Source organism: Canis lupus, chromosome 9 (assembly GCF_003254725.2).
Source record: "Canis lupus dingo isolate Sandy chromosome 9, ASM325472v2, whole genome shotgun sequence".
NCBI classification, from domain to species: domain Eukaryota; kingdom Metazoa; phylum Chordata; class Mammalia; order Carnivora; family Canidae; genus Canis; species Canis lupus.
The window spans coordinates 13,726,553-13,737,529 of NC_064251.1; the positions used below are offsets into that span (position 1 = coordinate 13,726,553).

At 43.9% G+C, this 10,977-nt stretch overlaps 1 long non-coding RNA gene across 1 annotated transcript; it reads right to left on the reverse strand.

Annotated features, from left to right (window-relative positions):
* Positions 1–9,134: 9,134 nt before the first annotated feature.
* On the reverse strand, positions 9,135–10,971 carry LOC125755806 (uncharacterized). Its single transcript, XR_007413152.1, has 2 exons — positions 10,798–10,971; positions 9,135–10,569 (listed from the first exon to the last, which is right to left on the reverse strand). It is a non-coding gene; the product is annotated as an uncharacterized LOC125755806 (long non-coding RNA).
* Between the last annotated feature and the right edge of the window lie 6 nt (positions 10,972–10,977).

Below are 10,977 nucleotides of genomic sequence, written 5' to 3' on the forward strand. Positions count from 1 at the left end.
GAGAGTCTGTCTTTTCAGAGGAAGCACTAGAACCTAAGATTTCATGTGATATTCTCTTCTATTCTATTCTGAGGCATTTGTTATTTTACTTTCCTCTAAAAGGTGGTCACAGCTCCAACATCTGAATTATTAATGATCTGTATGCGCACAATGGTTCCTCAACCCTGGACCTAGCCACCATAATGCCTGCCATTGGGTCCCCAACACCTAGCCGGAAATTCATCTCCCTTACCTGCCCCCACGAAGATGGCTAATGCCACTTCCCCTTATCTAGGTTTCAGGAGATAAAGATGTCTTTCTGACATCCCATGCTGAAACTCTAAAATGTCTCCTTTTGAACCATAGCCTCTGGCATTTCCAATGCTAACATATAAGAGATATTGATAGTCCTTCGGTTGCACTGAGTAGATTTCCTGGACTAAGAGAGAATCTGGTTTTCCTACACAGATGAGGAAATATGGTCTGAGTTCAAAACAACCAACTCCCAAATTAACTTTTTCCAGATTTGGGGGATTACTTCTGTGTGTGTGTATATTTTTTAAAATATTTTATTTATTTATTCATGAGAATACACAGAGAGGAGAGAGAGAGAGAGAGAGAGAGAGGCAGAGACACAGGCAGAGGGAGAAGCAGGCTTCATGCAGGGAGCCTGACGTGGGACTCTATCCCGGGTCTCCAGGATCACATCCTGGGCTGCAGGCGGCGCTAAACCGCTGAGCCACCAGGGCTGCCCTGTGTGTGTATATTTTTAATAACATTTATAGATATGAGTTAGATGTATTCAGGAAGACACTTTTTGGAGATAATGAATTTAATTTTGTTGGAATTGGGGCACCCTGGCTCAGTCAGCTAGGGACCAAATCTTGCAGTGGGTAGGTTTGCCAGATTTAGCAAATAAAAATATGCCAGCTTGAATTTAATTTAAGGTAAGCGATGATATTTATACTAAAAATTATTTGTTATCTAAAATTCTAATTTAACTAGGAATGCTGTATTTTCTTTGGTAATCCTACTTGAGGGTCAGGTGAGGATTTGATTCTTCCTGAGAGCACGTTACAAAAGGGGGTTAAGGTGGGAGTGGCATAATCCGATTAAATTTTGAACCGATCACACAGGCTACAGATCAAAAGGGAGCAAGTCAAGAATCAGGGAGATAAGGAAGCAATTTCAGAGGTCCAGGTAAGAGCAGGAGATTGGACCTGAGGGGATAGTAGTGAAGAAGGAGACAAGTTGATTGAGGTTTAGAAGATAAGATCAACCAGCACTTGGTACCTACTCTGGTCCTACTGCTTTAGGTGCAGTTCACATGTCCATGGTGCTCAAGTCTGGAATTTCAACCTGAACCTCTGCCAGGAACTCCAGGTTCATGTGGGCTACTATTTGGCACGGCCAAAATAGAACTCTGGCTCTGGCCTTTCCAAAACACTCCCTACAGGGGCAGCCCCTGTGGCACAGCGGTTTGGCGCCGCCTGCAGCCTGCGGTGTGATCCTGGAGACCGGGGATCAAGTCCCACATTGGGCTCCCTGCATGGAGCCTGCTTCTCCCTCTCCCTGTGTCTCTGCCTCTCTCTGTGTGTGTCTATGAATAAATAAATAAAATCTTAAAAAAAAAAAAAAAACTCCCTACAAATCTCCCCTCCCTGCACTGACCTCTTGTGTCGGTAGAGAACACCTCAATCCACCTGGTTGGCAACAGTGTAGGACTTGTCCCTTGATTCCTCTCTCCCCTCACTGCCACACCCCATCCATCTACCCTCCTATTGACTTTACCCCCCACAACGCATCCTAAATAGGTCCACTTTTTCTGTTTCCATTAGTACCACTGACTACAAGCCACCATCTATTATTGCACCCCGATGAATGCTAAGAGCTTCAAAATTGGGTCTTTCTGGGCAGCCCGGGTGGCTCAGCGGTGTAGCGCTGCCTTCAGCCCAGGGCGTGATCCTGGAGACCTGGAATTGAGTCCCAGGTCAGGCTCCCTGCATGAAGCCTGCTTCTCCCTCTGCCTGTGTCAGTGCCTTTCTCTCTCTCTCTCTCTCTTGCTCTCACTCTCTCTCTGTGTGTGTCTCTCATGAATAAATAAATAAAATCTTTCAAAAAATTGCTCTTTCTGTTTCTCCTTTTATTCACTTAGAACTCATTCTCCCCTCAGGAGCAAGGGTGATCTTTTCAACACAGAAATCAGACCTTAGCTTAAAACCCTTCAATCACTTCTTTTTGCATTTTGAACATGGCCAACTCCTCACCCTGACTTAGAGTCCTACAAGATCAAGGTTGCTGCCTTTCTCAGCCTCCTCACCATCTGTCATCCCCTTCACCCAACCCCTGTGGTTCACCAAATCTCAGTGAGAAGGTCCCCTCTTCAGAGAGATTTTTCTTGAGCAGATTGTCTCCCCAGCTTCCCATGGGGTTGAGAGCTCTCTGGGAGTAGAAGCCTCAACTGTCTCATTCTCTGCTGGATTCACAGCTCCTAGGCACTCATCAATATTCGTGAGATAAATAAACGCATGGGAACAGTTTGCATCCAGCAAACAAGGGAGAGGAAGTATCAGTGATTTCTGGCTATATCTAATCCTCAGCCCAGGGGCTGGAAACCACTTCCGGTGACCTGACCCCTCCCAGGTGGTTTATTTGTTCACCTGCCAGCATTCACTTTCCCACAGCTCTAGTTACTGCTCTGACTTTAACTAGGGCCCTTAAGGAAACATATTGCCCAAACTCTTCCTGAAGATTGTTAGGTTCTGTGTCACTGTACTCTGCCCACCTGTCTAAAACTCTTCAGCCCAAAGAGTGCCTGGCTGGCTCAGTCCATGGAGTATGAGACTCTTGATCTAGGTTGTTAGTTCAAGCCCCACACTGGGTAGAGAGATTCCTTTAAAATAAAATTTATTTATTTATTTTTAAAGATTTATTTATTTATTCATGATAGACATAGAGAGAAAGAGAGAGGTAGAGACACAGGCAGAGGGAGAAGCAGGCTCCATGCCGGGAGCCTGATGCGGGACTTGATCCTGGGACTCCAGGATCGTGCCCTGGGCCAAAGGCAGGTGCCAAACCACTGAGCCACCCAGGGATCCCCCCTAAAATAAAATTTAAATTAAAAAAACTCCTGAGTCCAAGATTTTTCTCCCCCTTCCCCATCCTGTTAAATTAAATCACAAGTGTTTGCTTGACATCAAATTCCAAATACCCCTATTGAGTTTGGGCACTCATTGGGAAGGCACTAGCACTGGATTGAAATGTATACCCTAAATTACAACAAAAGAACTTAGATCCTCCCTGTATCTCTGATATTTACTGTGGGAAACATCTTCAGGGGTGTCTGCTTGAGTTTCAATAATATTGTTCAATTCATTGTGGCATTCTCAATATTTGCCTTGAGGTACTTGAGAGTCTAACACCGGAAAACATATCTTAGACCATATATGAGAACCACCCCAGCATCCATATAATATGGAGATTTGGTGGAATATATATATATATATATATATATACACACACCATCTATCCTCTTTTCAGAATGGTTCTTCTAGAAATGTTCCTTTGGCAAAGCTCTTACTATATCCCACTCATGCAATGTGCATACCACCAACTGTCAACCTTCCATGAAAAATCCATAATGGGTAACATTCTCCCTTTTGAATATGGGCAGGCATCCCTTTCTACTTGTTATATAATTAGATGTTCATTGTATATTTATCACCTAATTCTATTCTAGGAATTGAATGTGAGAGGCGATATCTTCCCCCAGTCTTCACAGCTAGGCAGCCAAGCAGCATAAACATGACAAACAATTCAGACGGAACATCCACAGCTCACAGTGAAATGTACAGGGTCACAGCTGCCTTTGAAGACTGGCCCTAACTGGTGTCTCTAACTGGTGATGGATATCCAGGCCCTGTTCTTGTTCACTGACCTTGATTGATGCATCTTGGAAGTGGAACATTTTGACCTGCTCTTATCTTAAGCCAGGTTGCTGAAGACTCCTAGTTCCCTTGTTACAGCTGGTGTCCTTCCAGAAAGGATTGCAATCTCCTTTAATAGTTTACCAAACTTAGACTCAAATTTACAGACGAATATGCAAGTGTAATTTCAGCTTTCTCAACCAGTAAGTCTTACTTTATCCTAATGGATTGAGCTCACAACCCATTTATTATAATGGTTTGCCATGTAAGTGTATTCTATTCAACAAACATATATTAAACTCTTTTTTTTTTTTTTTAAGTAGGCTCCATGCCCAGCCTGGAGCCCAACGTGGGGCTTAAATTCACAACTCTTAAAATTACAACCTGAGCCGAGATCAAGAGTCAGACACTTAACTGACTGAGCCACCCAGGCACCCCTAAACTATTTTTTAAATTTTTATTTATTTATTTTTTAGAAAACAGGGGAAGGAGCAGAGGGAGAGGGAGAGAGAGAATCTTAAGCGGGCTCCATGCCCAGATACTGGGTTCAATCTCAGACCCTGAGATCAGCATCTGAGCCAAATTCAAGAGTCAGATGTTTAAACAACTGAGCAACCTGTACACCCCAAACTCTTTTTAAAAAATTAATTAAAAACAATTTTTTCCCAAAGATTTATTTTAGAAAGAGCAAGAGAGAAGGAAAGAGAATGAGAGAAGGGGCAGAGGGAGAAGGAGAGAAGCAGACTCCCCACTGAGCAGGGAGCCTGATGCAGGGCTTGATTACAGGACTCTGAGATCATTACTTGAGCTGAAATCAAGAGCTGAGTGCTTAGCTGACTGAGCTATGAATGCATCCCTTTAAAGTAAACTCAATGCCCAATGTGGGGCTCAAACTCATGACTTCTGAGATCGAGAGTCACATGTGCCACTGACTGAGCCAATCAGGCATCCTTATATGGAACTCCTTATGTATGTATACAGGTCAAACACAATTGATGTTCCAGGAATACAAAGATATAAAGTGGTTGCTCATTCACTCAAATGGCACATTTTTACTGAGTGCTTACTAAGTGCTAGGAAATGAGGATGCATAGGTGAATATGACGGACAGTGACCACTACCCTCAAGAAGTTTATGATGTAGTTGGTGAGCCTAATTGAATGAGCAAACAGATTTTACAAAATGTATAAATCATGGTAAAAGGAAACAGATTTTTTTTTTTTTGGAAACAAATTTTTAAGAGAATAATGGACAAGACTTGTCTTAGACAAGGTAGACAGGAAGGCCTCTCCAATGATGGTACCCTCTTCTTTAAAAAAAAAAAAAAAAAAAAGATTTTATTTATTCCATCCATGCAGGAAGCCCGATGTGGGACTCGATCCTGGAACTCCATGATTACACCCTGGGCCGAAGGCAGGCACTAAACCACTGAGCCACCCAGGGATCCCCATGATGATATCCTCTTCATCTGTCACATGGACAACTACAGTAATTACAATAGCTTTCTAAAGAAGCTCCTTGTTTGTGCCACAGGACATTTGCACTTGCTGTTGAAAAATTCTTATCTTAGCTAACTCCATGATTAGCTCCTTCTCCTCCTTCATGTCATATCAAAAGATATCCTCTCATGAAGGCTTTCTATAGTCTCATCCTTAATAAAATTTCACCTACAAATTCATAACATCTGCCTCCCCACTCCCTTTTCATTTCCTCCATCTGAACTTTTTTATTCCTTGCTACTTATAACAATGTAAGCTATGAAGTATAATATGTGTGTAACAAAGCACACATTCTTGAACCCACCACCCAGCCTAAGAAATAGAATGTTATCAATATCTGCTCTATGGATGGCTGCATATTTCATGAAATCCCAAAACTATAAAAATAAAACTATTACCAATTACACAAGAGTAAAAAGAATGAGAAATTTTTTATGCATTGATAGGGAGTGAGCTTCACGACATATTATTTTGGTGAAAAAAGCAAAGGGCACAGCACTGGACACACTATACCATAGTTTTTGTAAAAGTGGGAGGAGAGGGCAGCCCAGATGGCTCAGCGGTTTAGCCTTCAGCCCAGGGCGTGATCCTGGGGACCTGGGATCGAGTCCTGTGTCGGGCTCCCTGCCTGGAGCCTGCTTCTCCCTCTGCCTGTGTCTCTGCCTCTCTGTCTCTGTGTCTCTCATGAATAAATAAAATCTTAAAAAAAAAGTGGTAGGAGAAAACATGTTCACATATATGACTTGTATATGCAGAAAATCTACCTGAGATGGTACATAAGAATTGTTAACATTGATCATCTCTGGGAAGGAGAACAGGATACCTGGAGTTAAGGATGGGAGACTTTTTACACTATATACACTTTTTATGTTTGGAATTCTATGAATGCATAATCTATTGTATTCGTTTACTAGGGCTGCCATAACAAAGTACCACAGAGTGGATGATTTAAACAGCAGAACTTTATTTTCTCACAATTCTGGATCCTAGAAATCTGAGATCAAGGTGTCATCTGGCCTTTCTCCTTAGCTTGTAGATGATGGTCATCTTCTCTCCATGTCTTCACGTGACCTCCTCTTTGTGGGCTGTGTCCTAATCTCCTCCCCCTCGTCCCCCTCCTTCTTCTTCTCCTACTTCTTTTAAATCTCCTCTTCTTATAATAAAACCAATAATATTGGATCAGGGCCCACCCTAATGACTTAATTCTACCTTAATGACCTCTTTGAAGGCCCTGTCTCCAAATACAATCACATTGTAAGGAACAAGAGGCTAGATTTTTTTTTTTTTAACGCCCTGGGCTGAAGGTGGTGCCAAACCACTGAGCCACCTGAGCTGCCCCGAGACTAGATCTTTGATATATTAATTTGGATGGGGTTGGGGGTTAGTTCAGTCCATAACATCTATCACAAGAAAAAATTAAAAGAAAAATGTTAATCTATCCCTAGTCCCATAAGAGAACGGAGGTAAACTGGGGAAAAATTAGAGAGGAAGACAAACCATGAGAAACTTCTAACTCTAGGAAACAAAGGGTTGCAGAAGGGGAGGAAGCTGGGGGGATAGGGTAACTGGGTGACGGGCATGAAGGAGGGGCCTGATGGGATGAGCACTGGTTGTTTTACTATATGTTGGCAAATTGAATTTAAATAAAATATCTTTTTTTTTTAAAGATTTTATTTATTTATTCATGACAGACACACAAAGAGAGACAGAGAGAGAGAGAGAGGCAGAGACACAAGCAGAGGGAGAAGCAGGCTCCATGCAGGGAGCCCGACATGGGACTCGATCCTGGGACTCCAGGATCACGCCCTGGGCTGAAGGCAGGTGCCAAACCGCTGAGCCACCGGGGCTGCCCTAAATAAAATATCTTTTAAAAAATCTATCTCTAGGGCAGCCCGGGTGGCTCAGTGGTTTAGCGCCGCCTTCGGCCTGGGTGATCCTAGATACCTGGGATCGAGTCCCGTGTCAGGCTCCCTGCATGGAGCCTGCTCCTCCCTCTAACCATGCCTCTGCCTCTCTCTCTTTCTCTCATTCATAAATGAAAAATAAATCTTAAAAAAATCTATCTCTAGTCCCATAATCTTCTTTAGGACTAAAAATAACAGAAGTCATTCCACTTCTTAGCATCTACAAGAATTTCAGTTGCATTCTTAGTGGAGCTATTCTTTTCCTGGTCCTGAAGTCTCCTGGGTGTAAGGAGGGCTGGGGGCTCAGCCTTCACTTCTGAGATGGGAGCCCTTCTACTTTTTCTTCCTACTCTGACCCTCTCAAGGGTTTCACACCTAACTCAGATTCTAGAACTAAAAATGCTCCATCCTGTTTTCTGAGCCATGGAGTTTTGACCTCCAAGACAGGTAACCTTGTTTTCTACAGGCATAGTAGGTTTCAAGCCACTGGGAGTCTTAAGACCCTTTCAGAGACTCCAGGAAGACAAACTATTAGATATTATTTTCCTTTTTTGGTGCTCTCTGGGGCTGCCTAGAAGCTATAGGACATGTGATACCATACTGGATTGAATGCAAAGCAGATGTAAGAATCCACTTATTTTTCTTTTTGTGTAAGATTTATTTTACGGGGGTGGGACAGGTAGAGAAAGAGGGAGAGAAACTCTCAAGCAGACTCCTCGCTGAGTGTGGACCGTGGCAGGCTGATCCTACAACACTGAGATCATGACCCAAGACAAAAATCAAGAGTCATACACTGGGGACGCCTGGGTGGCTCAGCGGTTGAGGCTCTGTGTTCGGCTCAAGGCGTGATCCTGGAGAGCCGGGATCGAATCCCACGTCGGGCTCCCGGTGCATGGAGCCTGCTTCTCCCTCTGCCTGTGTCTCTGCCTCTCTCTCTCTCTCTCTGTGACTATCATAAATAAATAAAAAATAAAGATTTTATTTATTTATTTATTAATGAGAGACACACAGAGAGAGGCAGAGACACAGGCAGAGGGAGAAGCAGTCTCCATGCAGGGAGCCCGATGTGGGACTCGATCCCGGGACTCCAGGATTGCACCCTGGGCCAAAGGCAGGCGCTAAACTGCTGCACCACCCAGGAATCCTAATAAAATCTTTAAAAATAAAACAAAATAAAATGGTTCCTATGATAAAAAAATAAAATAAAATAAAATAAAATAAAATAAAATAAAAAGGGCAAACCTGGGTGGCCCAGTGGTTTAGCGCCATGTTCGGCCCGGGGTGTGATCCTGGAGACCCAGGATTGAGTCCCGCGTCGGGCTCCCTGCATGGAGCCTCCTTCTCCCTCTGCCTGTGTCTCTGCCTCTCTCTCTCTCTCTCTCTATGTCTATCATGAATAAATAAATAAAATATTAAAAAAAAAGATTAAGGAAAATTAAAAAGCTTACTGTAGGGGTGCGTGGCTGACTCAGAAGAGCATGTGATTCTTGATCTCGAGGTCATGAGTCTGAGCCTTACATTGGGCGTAGAGCTTGCATTTCAAACAATGCTTATGGGACACCTGGGTGGCTCGGTGGTTAAGTGTCTGCCTTCAGCTCAGGGCATGATCCTGGAGTCCCAGGATCAAGTCCCTCATAGGGTTCCCTGCATGGAGCCTGCTTCTCCCTCTGCCTGTGTCTCTGTCTCTCTCTCTCTCTCTGTCATGAATGAATAAATAAAATTTAGAAAAAAATAATAAGTAAATAGATAAAAAGAAATTTAAAAATCCCTGAGAAAATAGTATTTAAGCTGAAGGAAAGGGGAAAGCACAAATTCAAAATTATGAATAGGCTTTCGCTGTTTATTCATTAGTTCCACAAATGTTTATGGGATAGGCATTATGCCAGATGCTAGTATAAACCCAGAGTTCCTTCAAAGAAATAAAACACAATGGGGCAGATATATGATTAACTAGGCCATCCCAGTCCTGGATAACGCATGTTACAATAACATTGGTGTACTGGATCATTTAATCCAGTTCCAGAGAGTTGGGGGAAGACTTCCTGGAGGAGGAGGAAATGTTGAGCCTAGGATCAAACTGGGCAGCATGTACCAAACAACTTTCAGTAGAAAGGCTGATTAAATGTCCTGGGAGGAAAAGGACAGTTTCACTGAGGTCAAGATGGACTGTCTCAGTGTTTCTTTCCTAACAAAGGAAACACAAATCCAGAGTTCAATTCCTTGGCAACTTTGAAAAATAAAAGGCCTGTTAGCCCTATTAAGAACTTATAGGGCAGCCCGGGTGGCTTCGCGGTTTAGCACAGCTTTCAGCACAGGGCCTGATCCTGGAGACCCGGGATCCAGTCCTATGTCAGGCTCCCTGCATGGGGCCTGCTTCTCCCTCTGCCTGTGTCTCTGCCTCTCTCTCTCTCTCGATCTGTGTCTCAAATAAATAAATAAATAAATAAATTGAAAGAACTTATAATATTTGGGACACCTCGGTGGCTTAGTTGGTTTAAGCGTCTCACTCTTGGGCAGCCCTGGTGGCACAGCGGTTTAGCGCTGCCTGCAGCCTGGGGTGTGATCCTGGAGACCCGGGATCGAGTCCCACATCGGGCTTCCAGCATGGGGCCTGCTTCTCCCTCGGCCTCTCTCTCACTCTCTCTGAATGAATAAATCAATAAATAAATCTTAAAAAAAAAAAAAAAGTGTCTCACTCTCCAACCCAGATCTCAAGGTCATGAGGTCAAGCCCTGCACTGGGCTCCATGCTGGGCATAGAGTCTCCTTAAAAGGAGAAAAAAAAAAAAAAGAATTTATAGTATTTCATTTCTTCTCATAGCGAAATATTCTTTTTTCCCAGAGTTACCATGGTGTCGCCATGGGGAATCTCCAAACACAAGACGATCCGACTTGTTGTGGATGCTTACTTTAAATTTTGATGATGTAGCACACGGGACAGGTTTAGCAATTTTGCCAGTTTAAAACGGTTTCTCCTGAAGACCATGAACTATTTACCTTTTTTAGCTTTTACGTTACTAGTCAAATCAGAAATCTCTCCCAGAAATGATGTCTTGCTAAAAGCTGCGGGAGGGGACCCCTGGCTTCACCTTCCTGTACGGGACCCGCTCCCATTAGCTGCAGAGCCTCGCCTGCAGCCTCGGAGAACAAAGGGAGACGGACAAGCTGGGAGACGCGAAGGGCCGCGGATACTAGACGTTGTGCAAGGTTCTGAGCAGCAGGGCGATGAGGCATTCGGAACAGCGCTTTATCCAGAGTTTATCTAAAAAAAAAAAAAAAAAAAAAAAAGAGTTTATCTATAGCGGTACATTTCTTTCGCCCACTGTTTCTCGAGGCCGTGGTAAGAATTCCCAGAGAGTCCAGTTAGAGTAACAAAACAGAATAAAACAACACAAAAACAAGCGTATTTATGTTTGGCGACTTGCCCCGCCCACCCTTCAGTCTCGCCAATCCTTGGCTGAAGAAAGCGCGGAAGCTGTAGCATCTGTACCTTGACAGGTGAGCAAGCTACCCCAGCCCCGCCCATCCTTCCTCGGGAGGAGTACATCCGGGACTCCGAGGGGGCGTGGCCGGGAGGCGGGGTCTAGAAGCCAAGTCCCGGCTCCGCCCACCCGGTGGCGCCCACAGCCCTGCGCTCCACCGCGCCCGCCAGAGGTCGCCGGCTCAGCAA